Genomic DNA, 15,668 nt, shown 5'->3' with positions numbered 1-15,668 from the left:
TGGAAATGTAGCTCTCTTGAAGCTCTATGAAAGCCCTATGATCTTGGCAGAAATGGCATTGTGTAGAAGGAGAGTCGACTGTTCAAACAAAACCATGCGCAAATCAGCTAGCATTGTCCAATTTTCGCAATATTGAGTAGCTGGGGGACCAATGTCTCACTGTAATGTGCCAAGTAGAAGCATGTGGAGTTCACAAAGATTTTCCTAGAAGAGACCTTGGAGATAAAACTCCTCCAAGTTAGGTGGGTGCTGCTATCCACAGACACAGATATGACAACAACTTTGAAAACAGACAATGTTGAGGTAGTAGTTGCCCAATTTTTATGATTGAGGTGCAATAAGGGAGGAGATCTGGAAGTAGGGAAACACTTCTCTAGAAGGAAGTCCAAACAAATTTGGCTTGTGGAGAGAGATATAAAAGCTTCAAGCTAATAGGGTACTGTTGGTTATGGCTACCATGGAAGCTTTATTGAAGGTAGAATTGCAAATGAAGTTGGAGATGAGATCCAACACTCAAAGTGAGCTAGGAAGAGATAGAGATGAGCTAAGCCATGTCCGACCAGGTTCTAATACCATGTGATAAGATGCGGATCTAGAGTATGACACAAGCTATGGTGGATGAAAGATGAAGACCAAACTCATAATGACAGGGACAAGTAGAGACAAATCGTTACACAAGTGAATTAGATTTCAAGATGGAAGCTTGGATGTCTCAGCAACACAATCTTGTGTAGGATTGACGATGACAAGACACTTAACTGAAAGTACAAAGCATCATGACATTGTATTAAATTCATATAAAAGTGATAGTCAAATATAACACAAGGAACTTTTAATCGTTCCCCACATAGGCAATTTGGTGAAATATAGGAAATTCTCCAATATTTCCTATGTAGACAAATATGTATTCCCCATCTATAACTAGGAAATTGCATTCCCTACATCTTATAATAGGGAATATAGAGCATTCCCTACATTCCTTTGAAAGTCCCTACGTTCCCTACATCTTATAATAGGGAATATAGAGCATTCCCCACATTCCTTTGAAAATCCCTACATAAGGAATTATAAGGATGTGATTAAAGGTACTTTATAGATGTATAACTTATAACAAGCCTACATAGATTTGGAAATCATATATTTTCTATAAGTTGTAGGTTGTCATGTTTATGAGTTTATATATTTGTAACATACATTTAAATAGTACACAACATGATTATAAGCCATGTAGCTTTAACCCTATTACTTAGTGAAAAGTTACATAGTATGAGAAATTTTCCTTGGAAAATATAGATTATTTAATATAATTCTTACAATCTACCTTGATGCATTTTATTAAATTTGAATCCTTTATTTATTGTTCATTGTAGCTTCTTAATATTGCAACCCTTTTTAATCAACTCGATTAATTTTGTTGGATTTGCAATATTGATGCCCACTTTTGCATTGAGATTTGAAAAAGTAGAGCAAGTTTCATCTTGTGAATATGATTTGATAAACTAGACCAAGTTTGGATCTTGTGCCCAAAAGCTTCGTAAATCATTTGACAATTATTCCACATAACTTCCATTTAGAGGGTCCTCCAATATGAGGTATTCCTATTTATGAAATCAAATAAATGTGTTGATGGTCTAGGATCAAGTTCTCATGCAAAGAGTATGTGGTAAATTCTTATGTAGCACTTACTTTCATAGGTGTAAGTTAATATCTTATTGAAAAATTACTACATTCACTTCACATATGGCATCTTAAAGTCAGTATCTCATTGAGATGCAAAAAACTTAGTATACAATACTTGTTTTCATTAGGCAATACTACTAAGTATTAATATATCAATATGTACATCCTAGAATATATATTAATATTATCCCAAATATCAAGTGTAGAAACTCCATTGGATATCTAAAGAGTTATTTAAGGGGTCAAAATAGTTGACAACTTTAAGATCAAAATTTGTTTAAAACTAAGGTGAAGATAAACAAAATGCATAGTTTTGTGATGGATAAAACTCTTGATATTTAACCATGTACTAGTGTGAATATAAACTACTTAAAAATATCCAATTTACTAACCATATTTATCACTAAAAAAGTATAATTAAAAAACTACTAGATTTGGGATTTTTAAAAAAAGCACATGTTAACATTGAACCCAATTTTTGAAAATGAGTAGTTTTTTCATGATTTTTTAGGAAATCTCCTTGGGAGAAACATGCAATTTACCCAAAAGAATTGCAACTATGCAAAAAACTCAAGTGTTGCTTGACCTATAGCGGCTCTCTCATCCACTTACCATATTTACACTCAACATCAACTTGGGGGTTGATAGACTTACGTGATAAAACTAGCAACATCAACTACATGCTCAAGTGGAAACGATCTTCATATCAAACTACAAAGAAGCAACTTTCCTATGCCTTAATTTCCCTTTGCCCAATGATGGAGTACTCTTACAGACATCTCACCTCCCTCAAAATCCCTTTTCAAGTTGTGAGGATATGTGACAAGTGCTACAACCCTAAGCCAGCAACATAGATAATTGAACTCTCCTCCAAGAAGTAGTTTTAAATCTTTCTATCCAATGAGAATCCTTCTATCACCGAATCTAATGTTATTAGACTCAACTCAAACTCTAGATGATATCATCATTTTTTTAGGTTTTGTAAGCATGTAAGAACATTCTCAAGTCAAAACACCTAGAACTAGTAGGTTGTTCTTGATTCTCACAATATTCTTCATGCAATCAACCCCTCAAGTAAAGAGTCATCACTCTCTTAATTCAAGATACTAATCTTTCTCTTTTTTAAGAGTTGAACCAAAAGAAATTTTGGACACGGCAACAACTCACCAAGCCAACTAGAAGCTAGACATCACCACATGATATATATCACATTTGCCACATGAGGTATAGAGCATTGTATGCATCTCAAGGAAAGGACTATTCATTGTATGATCAAAAGATTGTTCCACATGAAGTCTCAAAGGCACCAAATTTTCTTCATACGTTAGCATTGACCTTTATAATTTGAAAAAAAGGTACACCATATTCCATCACAACAAAACAAAACTCTCACATGTACTTTGTCATCGTATGGAGTAATGTAAACGTTTCCACTTTCAATAAGTTTCCAAAGAAGGCAAGATGAACCATCATAGGCATTATAGAGCTTCAATATCACCCTTATTATAATGAGTACATTAAAATCATTCCAATCTTATGTATGATAGAAGAACACATATTTTAACATTTTTATGATAAAAGATAAAAATGATTTGACTCTTGTAGTAAAAGATTAATGGTCTAACATGCTCTCAAAATAAATGTTATGGACTATAGGTGTTAAGTCTTGAAGTTGATTCTCTCTTCTAGGATTGAGTCTCAAGGGTTGTCTTCTCTGGTCTCTCACGTGCCTGTTCTTGCATTTCAAATTTGGATGCTCTCCAAGTGGTCCACTCTTCCATGAATACAAGGCAACTCCTCCTCCAAATAATGATAATTTCCTTCAAACTCATTGGCACTCTTGTAGCTTTATCTTTGCTTCTTTAAACTCGGCTATGTTGCTAAAAAGCTAAGTTTACATATAATACCAAGTAGCATTTCTAATTACAATGTCCACAAAGAAGGATGACACCATGAATAGATATCAGTCTGCTACTGTGACCTGAGCAAGTTAGGCTGCTAGACTAATCGCAATAATAAAAGCTGAGCCAAAAGCTATCGGGAGAGAAGTAGTTATAGAGGGGTCTACAGATTTGGATGGAGTGGTATGTGTTACTGAGTAGGGTAACGGTGGTAGAGGAGATCGACTACGCTGATGAAGGGTTGTAGCATGGTGGAGTTTTCCAAGGCTGCTCCATAAACTGCAGTCATTGTTGCAGCTGCCCTACTTTTATGTAATAGGGAATTAAAGGTACAATGAGGATAAGATAAAGATGATGTTTATCACAATTCTCTATTTCTCAATTCAAGTTGATAATGATGGTTTCGAGAAGGTAAGGACAAAGGTGATGATGACTATCACGGTGGTGATGAGGATAAGAAAAATGAAAACGACGAGGAACATATATTTCAATTGCAATTTGAGGCGGCTCCAGTTGATGAGAGAAAGGAAAGGCTTTTGTAAAGATTATTCAACCTTTGTTTAAATTTCATCCACGAGTCCCACCCTTCACACCCAAAGAGACACATGCATGGACAAAACACAAGATATTACAATTCCACAATGCTCCATGCCAACCATTATCCCCTCCATTCCCATGCAAGCATTTGAGCTTATTTTCTTATAATCACATTTACAACATATGTCTTTTCTAGAAATGCCAAGTGATAAGGAGATTATTGTGCAACCATAGCATGTGCCTCTTGTGCTAGTACTTGAGCTTGTAGAAAGTGAATGTGCCTTTGTTGCAACTTATACAACACAAAAATTTCTAGCTTTGGGTATACAACACCTAGCCAAACTTGCTGGCCCCACACGTAGCCCACATACTCGACTAAGGTGACTAGATCAATCTTATTTTTACTTTACTAATATTTAGTATTTTATTTATTTTATTTCTATGTTTAACTTTCATTCAGGCCCCATTCCTAGTCCACATGGATAGATATGATATATATATGCCAAGCTTGGCCAAACTACTAGTGCAAATGCCTAACACATGGGATGGAGACTTGAATGGTATAAATATTCCTACTTGTTGGGAGAAACTTGGTATCATGTTCACACGGCTATGTATGGTTAACTCCCAACGTTACAGGGTATGACAAGGAAGTGAGAGCTCTATTCATGAACCATTGCTTTATCGGCCAAGCAAGGAGGATAACTACATTAGAGACACAATTGAATGCTTGTGTGACACCAGAAAAGGAGGAAGGAAGAAGTTAAAGCGTGATTGTTCACAATGTTGTGAAAAGTGTTCCAAGAGTTCTCTACCGAGAAAATATATGCTCTCTTTTGACTATGTCTCCATCAGAGAACAATTGTGTGTACTTACTAGAAGTAGAACTCTATGCCTTGAATTGTTGGAAATGTGGAGAAATAAAAACAAATGGTTAATACAGGAGAATACACTTTGTGATTCTACGATAAATGAGTTTTGGGATGGTACAAAATGCAAAAGTGTAAATGATTTTTGGAATCCTGAATCATACTTTGAGCTTCCATTGATATGTAATAACATGCATTGCAAAAAAGTCTATACAGCTTGGCCTTCTGCCCAAAGGTCACCATTGCTTGATCATTCATGGGATGATATTGAGAGTGCCTACAAGTTTATCTGCAAATCATGTCGAACTCACATACATGGGTACAAAAGGATTTGTAAGGTACACTTTATTATCATGCTCATCTTTTTAATTAATATAAATGAAATTCGATATAGGTTACTAAAATGTGGTGTGTTTTGTGATAAATAGGGTGATCCACGCAATTTCGCCTTGTTATTACATTGGGATGGATTCCAAGCCTCAAAGACAATCCAGAAGAATTGTGGAGTTGTTGAAATCAAAATTCTCAATGTTGGAAAGAGCTCCTTTATTGGAGTTATACCGGTTTTATTTATTCCATTCAGTTGCAAAAAAGTTATTGGAAGCTCTAGTAAACTCTTTCACATATTCATGCAGCCAGTGATAGATGAATTAGAAAGTCTATTTGTTGATGGATTTGAAGTAGACTTCAATTATCTAGTCACACAGATTGTTGAGCATGAAAATTCTCTTAGTCGAAGATTCATTGCACGTGCTATGCTAATGATGGTAACTGGAGACCATCCAGCTCAGTGCAAGATTGGATCTTTCAAAGATGGTGGTCAATCATTTTATCGTAGAGACAAAGCTATAGCCAATTTGGAGGGTGAGGGCTCAGGACGTTACTTGTATGATCAAAATAGATTCTAGTTGAGATATAGACCAATTAAAAGATCAACCAATGAAATGCTTAGTTCTTTGACTATGGTAGAGCGAGCCCTCACCCAAGCAGAAAGAGAAGAGATTTTGAAATATGCGGGACTTTTTGGTAGATCATGCTTGTGGAGACTATATGAACTCTATGGCTTTGATTTATCCATGGATCTTGTATATGATTGTATGCATATTTTGGCTCTAAATTTATTCTCAAAATATACATGTGCTCTAATAAGGATTGTGGATAACAGGATGAAAGTAAAAATTGATGAGACAATACATCGTGTCACTAAAGTGACACCATACTCTATTCGTTATGGTCACTGGCCAAGATATCCTAGTAAGTATTGTGAGAGCTACAAGGCTGAGGAAAATCAAAAGTGGATTCAATGGTGTTTGCCTTATGTACTATGTGAGATTAAAGGTATTCCGAAGGTATTCTATGACCTAGGATTGATTTTGATAGAAATTGCTCATGCTTTTTACAACTACACTCGTGACCATGGTTGGTCTAGAGAAAATATAGGCACTTTGAGAGAATTTCTTGGTTCATGGAGAGTAAGCTCTGAGGAGCTCTTAGGATCAAACTCGGCTCCTTTGGAACATGTTCTAGGTATAAATATTTTTTAGTTTCTTAGTTTTTTCATTTATATAGCAATTATATTTCACTTTAATCGTATATATTTTCTTGTCTTACTAAATGTAGGTTTTGGAGAATTCTTGGATAACATTATTCGACATGGAAGTCATGATGCTTTCTGGTGTTATATTTATGAGCATATGGTCCCAGTATACGTCAATATCAAGACAAATAACAAAGATAATGAGATTTCTTATGCAAACTACCAAAGACGAAGATTCTTTACATGGATATTTATGCATATTACAAAAGACCAACGTGACAGACTTATGCCGTATCAAAGGATGACAAGAGAACTCCATAAAGCTTTACTACCACTTGATGGATACTTAGTGGATTCTAATAGGTACGATGAATGTCCAGAATGGCATGCATCAGGTCTCATGCATGTATCATGTGTGGAGAAAGAAAAAGAAATATGGAGTTTTTTAGAAAAGGCTAATGATTGTGCATGCAAAAGAGTAGCTCTAACAAAGGCAATAACCATAGGAGCAAAGAAGTTAAGACGCAGGGATGCAATTAATGAAGAAAAGAGATATGTTCATCATAGCTTCAACATAGAGGTGGAAACAGTGATGACAGAATATAAAAAAAATTTCCTAAAGGGAGAAGTTTATAAAGTGGGAGATAAAGTGGTGGTAAGATGCGATGAAGACTCTAGAGTGGACATAGATGTTGGCCATTGGAAAGCATGCATATCATCATTTTTTTCGTTTGAATGCAATGGTGAAGTCAAACTATTTTTTGGAGCTTATTACTACAGACAATGTATTGTGGTTGAAAGTGGCCATGAAAGTCTAGTTGTGGACACCACTACAGGTATGAGTGTCTTGCAAAATGGTTTTGTTCCATTTTCATGGGATTGTATTAGACCAATACAATCATTGTTACACAAATTTATTCCACTTCAACATGGAAACAATATCATCGCATATGAGACAAAAGATTTGAGACCAAGGTCACGTTTGATTAAGATAGGTTGCATCGGTTGCATTCCTCCTTGGCTAGAGGAAAATGATGTTGTTTATATGAAGTCTCATCTAGATGCTTTTTGTGAGCCAAATGACCTCAAATGTGCTATTATAAGAGCAGTACACTATGAAATGAAGTGAGTAAAAGTGGGCTGGCTAACTAATGTACACTTGCAAGAAAATATTTGGAAAGTGAGAATAGAGGATCGAGATTGGAAGGATTGGTGGCTATGTGTATCCATGAAAAAGCAATGGCAAGTACTCAAAACAAAAGTAATTGCAATTGACAATAAAAGAAAGATTGTACCTACCATGTGGCGTTCGCATGAGCATGAGGGAACAATGTTATGACGGTATGTTTATTGAAGTCTTTTGTTTTGTATTGCTTAATGTAATTTACCTTTTCAAACATTATGACGGTATGTTTATTGAAGTCTTTTGTTTTGTATTGCTTAATGTAATTTAAATTTTCAAACATGCATTGCAAACACTTTTTTATTGTTACCATGCCTATGTAGGTTTGCCATGTCGACTTCTAATCTAGAGATGATGGCTCTTTTGAAAAAAATGATGAGTGAGGATCCCAAACTACTTGGGCTTGTGGATTCAGTTGTGGAAGAAGTGAAAGGTAACTAACTCTAATAACTAAATTTATACCTTATTTTATTACTAATTCATGTGTTCTAATCCAAGTGCTAAGAAATTAAGTGATTTATTTTGATATAGCACTTCTTTTTTAAAAATACAAGACTCTTATGTTTCTAAACTTTGGTTTATTATGTGTACATAAAGGTAACAAAATCACAAATGATGGTACAAGAGATAATGAAAAAATGAAAGCTAAGGAGGTCATTGGGCCTAATGTCTCTTCAAATCACGATAGAGGTATATGTCTTTATTTCTACTAAACTTTGAAAAATAAAATTTGTACATATATTACATCTTGCTTTATTAGGTGATTCATTTTGAGATTAACTAGCTTTAATTAGTCTCTTTGCCTAATTTAAAATGTTCATAGTTATTCATATTTTTAATCTTTGGCTAATTGTGTGTATATATATAAACATAGATAAAAGAACAACAAAAGGTGGGAAAAGAGATAATGCAAGAAAGGGAAATCAGGAGGTTACTTGCGATAATGTTTCTTCAAGTCAAGATGCAGGTACCAACTTTAAGGATCAAAAACTTGTACAAATTTGGTGACCCAAATTGATACAAAATATCTAATTACTTTCTTTTGTGTTATTGAAAATTTTCATAACCTTGTTTTATCGTGAGCTTTGGTTAACTCTATGTATATATAGGTAAACAAGTTACTAAAGATGACACAAGAGACCATGCAAGAAAGGAAGACATTGAGATTGCTTGCCTTAACACTTCTTCAAGCCAAGAATTAGGTGTTACCAGCTTTCTTATGTTGATAATGAGTCATTTTTTGAAATTGTTATACTAACTAATGATATTTCTGTTGAGAGAGAGAGAGAGTACGAGAGAGATACACAAGACATGCTCCCAAAGAATGATTCATATTGATGTAGAGTTAGTATATATAGGTGACACCCAAGTCAAGTGAGAGATGATATATATAGTTGTAACATCCCCACTCAAACAAAGGTCTCTGGCTGTGAGTGAAAAAAACCCTTGGGGAGAACAAGGGAAAAACCCGAGCCCCTACACATACCTACGATACAAAAATGATTTACTATAAAGTTTTCTTGAATATATTGATACATGCCTCAATCAGTGAGACAAGAACTTGGAACAATACCAAGTTCATGTCTTAATGAGCTAAAGCGAGCTTCACTAAGAGCTTTTGTGAAGATATCTACAACCATTTGATCACTGGGACAATGCTCCACCATAATGGAACCTTTCTTGACTTCATGTCGAACATAATGATAATGAATAGCAATATGCTTTGATTTACTATGTTGTATATAGTCTTTGGTAAGACTATTTCAAACCTGGAGGATCCAACTTATGTCGAGTGTCCTTGGGCACATGAATATAAGCAATGCAGCCAAATGTGCGAAAGTGAGAGACTGAAGGTGTCTTCCCTGTCCAAACTGTTATAGGAAGTTTACCAGCAGGTGCAGTAGTTGGAAGATGATTTTGAATAAAAACAGTTGTTAGAAGTGCTTCAATCCAAAACTTTCAAGACAAACTAGAGTGTATAAGCATGCAACGTATAGCATTAAGAATCGTGCGATTTTTGCGCTCAGCAACACCATTTTGCTGAGGAGAATAAGGAACTGTAAACTCATGATGAATACCTTGATCCTTACAATTTTATCACTTGAGTATCAATAGGAGTGATACGCATACCATTGTATGATGATATCTATCTGCCACCCATGTTGAAATTTAGAGAAGAGGGTAGACTTTATGGAAAAAAGCTCTTGGCTAAATACTTTAAAAGTCAACACACTATCATGCTCGAAAATTATCACCGAGTACATAGGTGGTTTGAATCCTTAAACCCAAATGATCTACGTTATAAAAATGCGGATAAAGAGTATATCATGAAAATCATATCAGAAAATCACCATGAGATTTTACCATTGAAGTTTATTGGATGTGAGTACATATGGAGAGAGAATGACATATATGGCTGGTGGAAGGGTTCAAAGCAAGATGAAAGAAAGTATTTCAAGAAAAAAGATATTTTAAAGAAGGTAAGTTGATTGTTACTTTTTTTTATTGGCTTTCCTAATATTTGAGGTATAGATTCTTAGTTATTGAACTATTAATCTTATGACATATAGAGAGAATTATCCGCATCTCTTGGAGTGGATGATATAGATAAGCTTCAAAATGTATCAAATGACATAACATCATCAATGGTAAGATGATATGATTTATAAGTTTGATATCATAAGTGTAGGATTGGTTCTTTTTCTCCCATACTCATTTAGGGGTGTTTATTGATAGCAGAGTGAACCATATGTTGCTACTATTGATTCTAATCAACTTGATATATACATTCCTAGCATGGATGATATTGCAAATGAAGAAGGTTTGAAAAAGGTATCTTATAATCTTATATATTTATCATTTTTGTACTTGATTCCATATATTTTGGAGACATTTAATATATACACATGATCTTATTTTGTTGATGTAGCCTCTTAAAGAAAGTAGCTCCTTTGAAGGACAACAATACAAGCAAACAGATTTATCATTGTAGGTAATACTTTTAAGCTCATATCTAATAACTTTCTTTGAGAATGTCTCTTATACAGATACTTATACGTTAACTTTCATTTCCCATAGATGAATATGTTCGTGGAGGAAGAAAAGAGCTTTGAAGAATTTCAATGTTATGCATCCGATGAGGTTCTTTGCTTTATATTAAATTTAAGATTGACCATATGATTCATGTTCTTAACAATATCTTATCCTTTACATGCTTAAAATGTAGGATGTTGAAAATGAAGATGAGACACTTGATATGGAAAATTGTGCCAGCTTTTCAAAGTTATTGTCATATGGTTTCGACAAAATAATGTACTCAACTAAACATCAAGAAACTCTGAAACAAAGAATCCATAGTTCAAGCAATGATAAGGTATGTAACTTTTTTTTCTATATAAATGTTTTTAATGTGATTACTAATTTTAGTTTTGAATTTAGGCTAATCCAGATGATGACATTAATGAAACATCTCGAAAAAGTCAAAGAAAGAGGAAGGTATTTGATATATGTTTGTGAGAGAACAATAGCGTCATAGTTTAGTGAATAACTAAAGATATGATTTATTACATAACTATTTATTTTACGTGTTGACTAGCCAAGTGAGAAGATGAAGGATCTTTTGCAACAAAGGAGCATGAAACGAGGTACCAATATCAACGAAAAAGAACCAAAGGTGCTAGATGTAAATGTTTATATTTTTGTTTATGTCATACATGAAAAGCATAATCTAATTTTTTTATTTTATTTGAATTAGGAATTTAAGATCTCCCAAACCAAGGCATTGAGATTAACATTTCAAATGATACTCAAAGGGTAACTTTATTGTTAATTTATATTTTAATTAGATGTATATAATTGTAGTCATGTAGTTCAATTTGTAGCTTTGAGATTAACATTCAAACGATGCTTAAAGGGTAGCTTTATAGTTTATATATATATATATATATATATAAAATAGTCATGTAGTTAAATTTATGGCTTTTGATATTATAATTCGTGTCATTTAATTATCTATACATAGTATAATAAGTTACTTATTCTCTTTTTGTTATTCAATGCAGGTTAATATGACAAAAGAGAACATGGAAACCATACTTTTGAAGTATCTTGGTGTGCCTACAATTCATGATATGTACTTTTCTTTAAAGAGTACATACATGAATCTCAAAAAGATTGAAGTTAGCTTTAGAGTCTTGATTAAGGATAGAAAGAAGCCAACAAGTGATGATATGATTAAGGAGATTATTTATTGGCTACTAGAAAATGGCAAAGTTGTATTAAACAAAAATAGCAATGTGCTTAGTCTAGATGATGTGGAAGTTTTAGCATAACTTCTACTTTGAGTTAAGAATTTATTGCTTTTCAACACATTTGAGATTTAAGGGATTACTCAAACATTTATTACTTTGCAACATATTGGAGATTTAAGGGATAAAACAATTAAGACACACATGTTGCTTAATTAGTTTTTAGTTCTACGCTCCTTTAAAAGTATTTTCTTTTTTCTTTTGGTTGTTAGAAGTAGATGTTGATGTCTTAATTTGTTTAATCTATTTTGATCATTAGATGTATGTTATTGATCCTTACTTAGAAATGATGACATTCTCTAAGTAGAAAATATTTCCTACATAGGAATTTCCTATGTAGGAATTTTCTATGTAAGAAATATTTCCTACATATGAAAAGTCTTACGTGATTCCCTACTTATTCTCACTAGGAAATGTCCCATTTTCCCTAGTTTTTACTTTCCCCACTTATATGTATTTTCAACTAGGGAATTCCATGGGGAATTCTCTTTTTTTCCTATATGGGGATCGATTCAAAGTTCCTTGCGTAATGCTTTATAGAGTTTGGGTTGTTCCACTTTCCTCATTGTGCATATGGGATTTAGGATAGACTTCGTGGAGCATACATCATTTGTATATTTCTCAACAAGAATGAGGTGGACACATCCTTTTGCGGTGACATTTCTATCGACCTTCCAGTGTATGATGCGGAGTTGTGTTAGGAGATTGACATGGGACCATAGGCTACAACATACTTGTGGTATCCACCTACTCAATTTGTTGATGAATCACTTATAAGGGTACTCTAGAATATGAATCTTAAATAAAATCATTTTTTAAAGAGTTATATTATCGTGGTTTTCTTGAATCTTTATATGGATTATAATAACATCAATTTTTGTCTCTACAGGTGACCTTTGTGGATATTTGGGTAGCACAATGAGTGGAGGGATGAGCGATGAGGAGCTACAGGAGATACTCACACGTATGACTCTAGAACAAATTGGCTTGATTTAGAGATATGGCGAACTAGGAGTTGTCTCGGACATCGTCATTATGTTCCGTCAATCTAGTTTAGCACACTCTAGTGCTTCGATTTCTAGTAGACGAGGTCGATGCTCTAGACAAAGGGAGTGGTTCTAGGGGACAGTGTGGAGAGATCTCGTGCATGTTCGAGAGAGGGTGGCTCAAGTGGTTGTGTTGTGGAGGTACCCACGTAGTGTCTCCGTCTCATCATTTTGGTGGATTTGCGTCACTAGTGGAATTTGTCATACCTCTGGGGACGTCTACTCTAGTCACTCCAGATTTTCCTCAACCATCTGTACGTAGCACCTCTATGGGTGCTATTTTGAGAGATACCACCCTCTTGGGTACACTAGATGTACACAGGTCTCCTAAATATGCCTAGGAGCGTGGTCGTAGGTGGGAGAGGACACATCTTAGACATACCCTAGACGGGTATGGATACCTTACAAATGATAAGACAGGAGCCGTCATCATGAATGATGAGGGAAAGAGGGTGATAGCTTGTATGAGAGAGTTGTGCCAACAAGTGTTTTGGCACATCTTGGATCATTGGAAAAGCATACCGGAGGGGAGCAAGGACTACATAGTAGCATCCTTACATGAGGAGTTTCCGATACCCACCACAACAGATAGATTCTCCATAGGCTGGATGATGGAGTGCATGAGTGCGTACATGTCACATAGATGATCCGACGTATGAAAGGAACTTAAGAGTGGGGCCTGAAAGCCCGAGTGGCTAGATACAAATGACTAGCACAAACTCAGGGAGGAGGTTACAAATTCTCTAAGATGTTGGAGACAGCAACATGAGGCAGTGAGTGCGTGACTTGAGGCAGGAGTGGTCCATCATCTTGAGAGTGGCAGCCACAAGACTTATCTAGAGGACTTTGTAAGTTTTTCTTTTGTTCTTCTCGCTTTTTTTTTGCAATATCACTTGTACTTACAATCATGTTTTTAATAGTTGTATTTTGTTTTCTTTGTAGCACTCCATTACAAACCAGGATCCCACCGACCTAGAGACTCGATATGCAGAGGGACACAGTCTCACTACATTGATCGATAGATTATATGCACGCAGCAGCCCAGTAAGTCACTCATCTTTCTTATCCATAGTTACTAATTTTAATTAAAATGCATTATTCTATGGTGGAGTGATGTCTAGTTTTTTTTTTTGCGGAGTCCATTCCATGCTCCTTTGCAGTAAGACGAGCTTTCTGGATGGTGAGGATCTATAGCTTGCGCTTGGATCCATGGAGTGCACATCCTCTTCTTTTTTGATCCTGTGATTTATGTAGACATTTTCTATGCACTATGTTATTATCATCTTTTGTATCTTACCCTGATTTCATAAGTGCTTTCTTTAAGAGATCTTGTATTTATTTTATGTATCACTCTAGTTGTGGATTCAAGTATACTTTTCCTTCATTTTGACAAGCATTATACACCTTACTATAACCCTTTTGTATAGCCCAAATATAGCACATAGTACTACTTCCCTTCCACAAATTTTTTTCTCTATAATCATCGCTATTAGCATTGCAAATTTACTGCATGTGTCGTTATTAGCTTTGCAATCTGTGTTGCAAAATGTCGCTATCAGTCGCAATTTGCATCGCATTTGTGACGCAAATATTGACGATTCTATGGCATTGCTAATACCGATGTGTTTAGCGACAACGGGGGCAATATTTTTTGTGAACATTTTCGTCACTTTGAACGTCGACATGAGGCCTATATATTGTAGTGCATCATTCTCAAGGGAGATCTCACTTATTTCTTCCATGGCCTTGATATGTACATTAAGGCATCAAGCTAATCTCAGCCTCTTATCCTCAATTTTACTAGTTATTATCAAGTAATGTTCCTTATGTTTGTCTTCTTTCACCTCGTTTTCCACGTGTTTCTTGACCACCTCCACCCTAGTCTTGTTCCTGGGCTTGAAGTTGACCTTCCAAATTCTCTATCAGTTCTTTCTTCAATGCAATAATGGCATCAATTATATTCCCCTCTCTTTGGGATAGTTCTTAAGTGTGGAGACTTCCTCTTTTACTTGTTGAATATCTATTGTAATTGTAGCCCCTATAGGCTGCCCCTTACTTAGTGCTTCACTTTTCATTGTCATGATTTCAACCTTGAGCTACTCCATCTCTAATGAGAGTGTTCCCTTCCTTGGCTTCAATGCCTCTATCTCCATGTTCATGTTTAGTCAATCCTTTTCTATAACCTAAATATTTCCTGAATCAAGTATATGGACCTTCTTATTAAGGTTGCATTCAACTACTGTGATGCTATTATCCATTGTCATCTTGTATTCTCAAAGCTTTTCCTTACATCATTCTTCCAATTTATGAGTATTATCATCCAATATATCATGTCCTTGTTTTGTTTTCTTGATTGCAGAATCTCCTCATGCTGTCATGCTGCTTGTAGAGCAAGGGTAGGATAGTTTATGGTGAGGTCCAGGTGGGATCAGTTAGGCCCAAGGTAGGAAGTGAGTAGGTCCAAGGAAAAAAAAGGGGTGGATAGGAGGTCTAGATCAAGAGAAAACAAGTCTAGGTGGGAGAGGACATGAAGCCAAGGGCAAGAGGGGACGTGCTACAAGGTGGGGGGCAGAGGGTGGGAGAGGATAGGTTGTTACCTAAGGTCAAG

This window comes from Lygodium microphyllum, chromosome 23 (assembly GCF_053477565.2).
Source record: "Lygodium microphyllum isolate KBCC chromosome 23, Lygodium_microphyllum_v1.1.10, whole genome shotgun sequence".
In the NCBI taxonomy this organism is placed as follows: Eukaryota; Viridiplantae; Streptophyta; class Polypodiopsida; order Schizaeales; family Lygodiaceae; genus Lygodium; species Lygodium microphyllum.
This window is presented reverse-complemented; position numbering follows the sequence as displayed.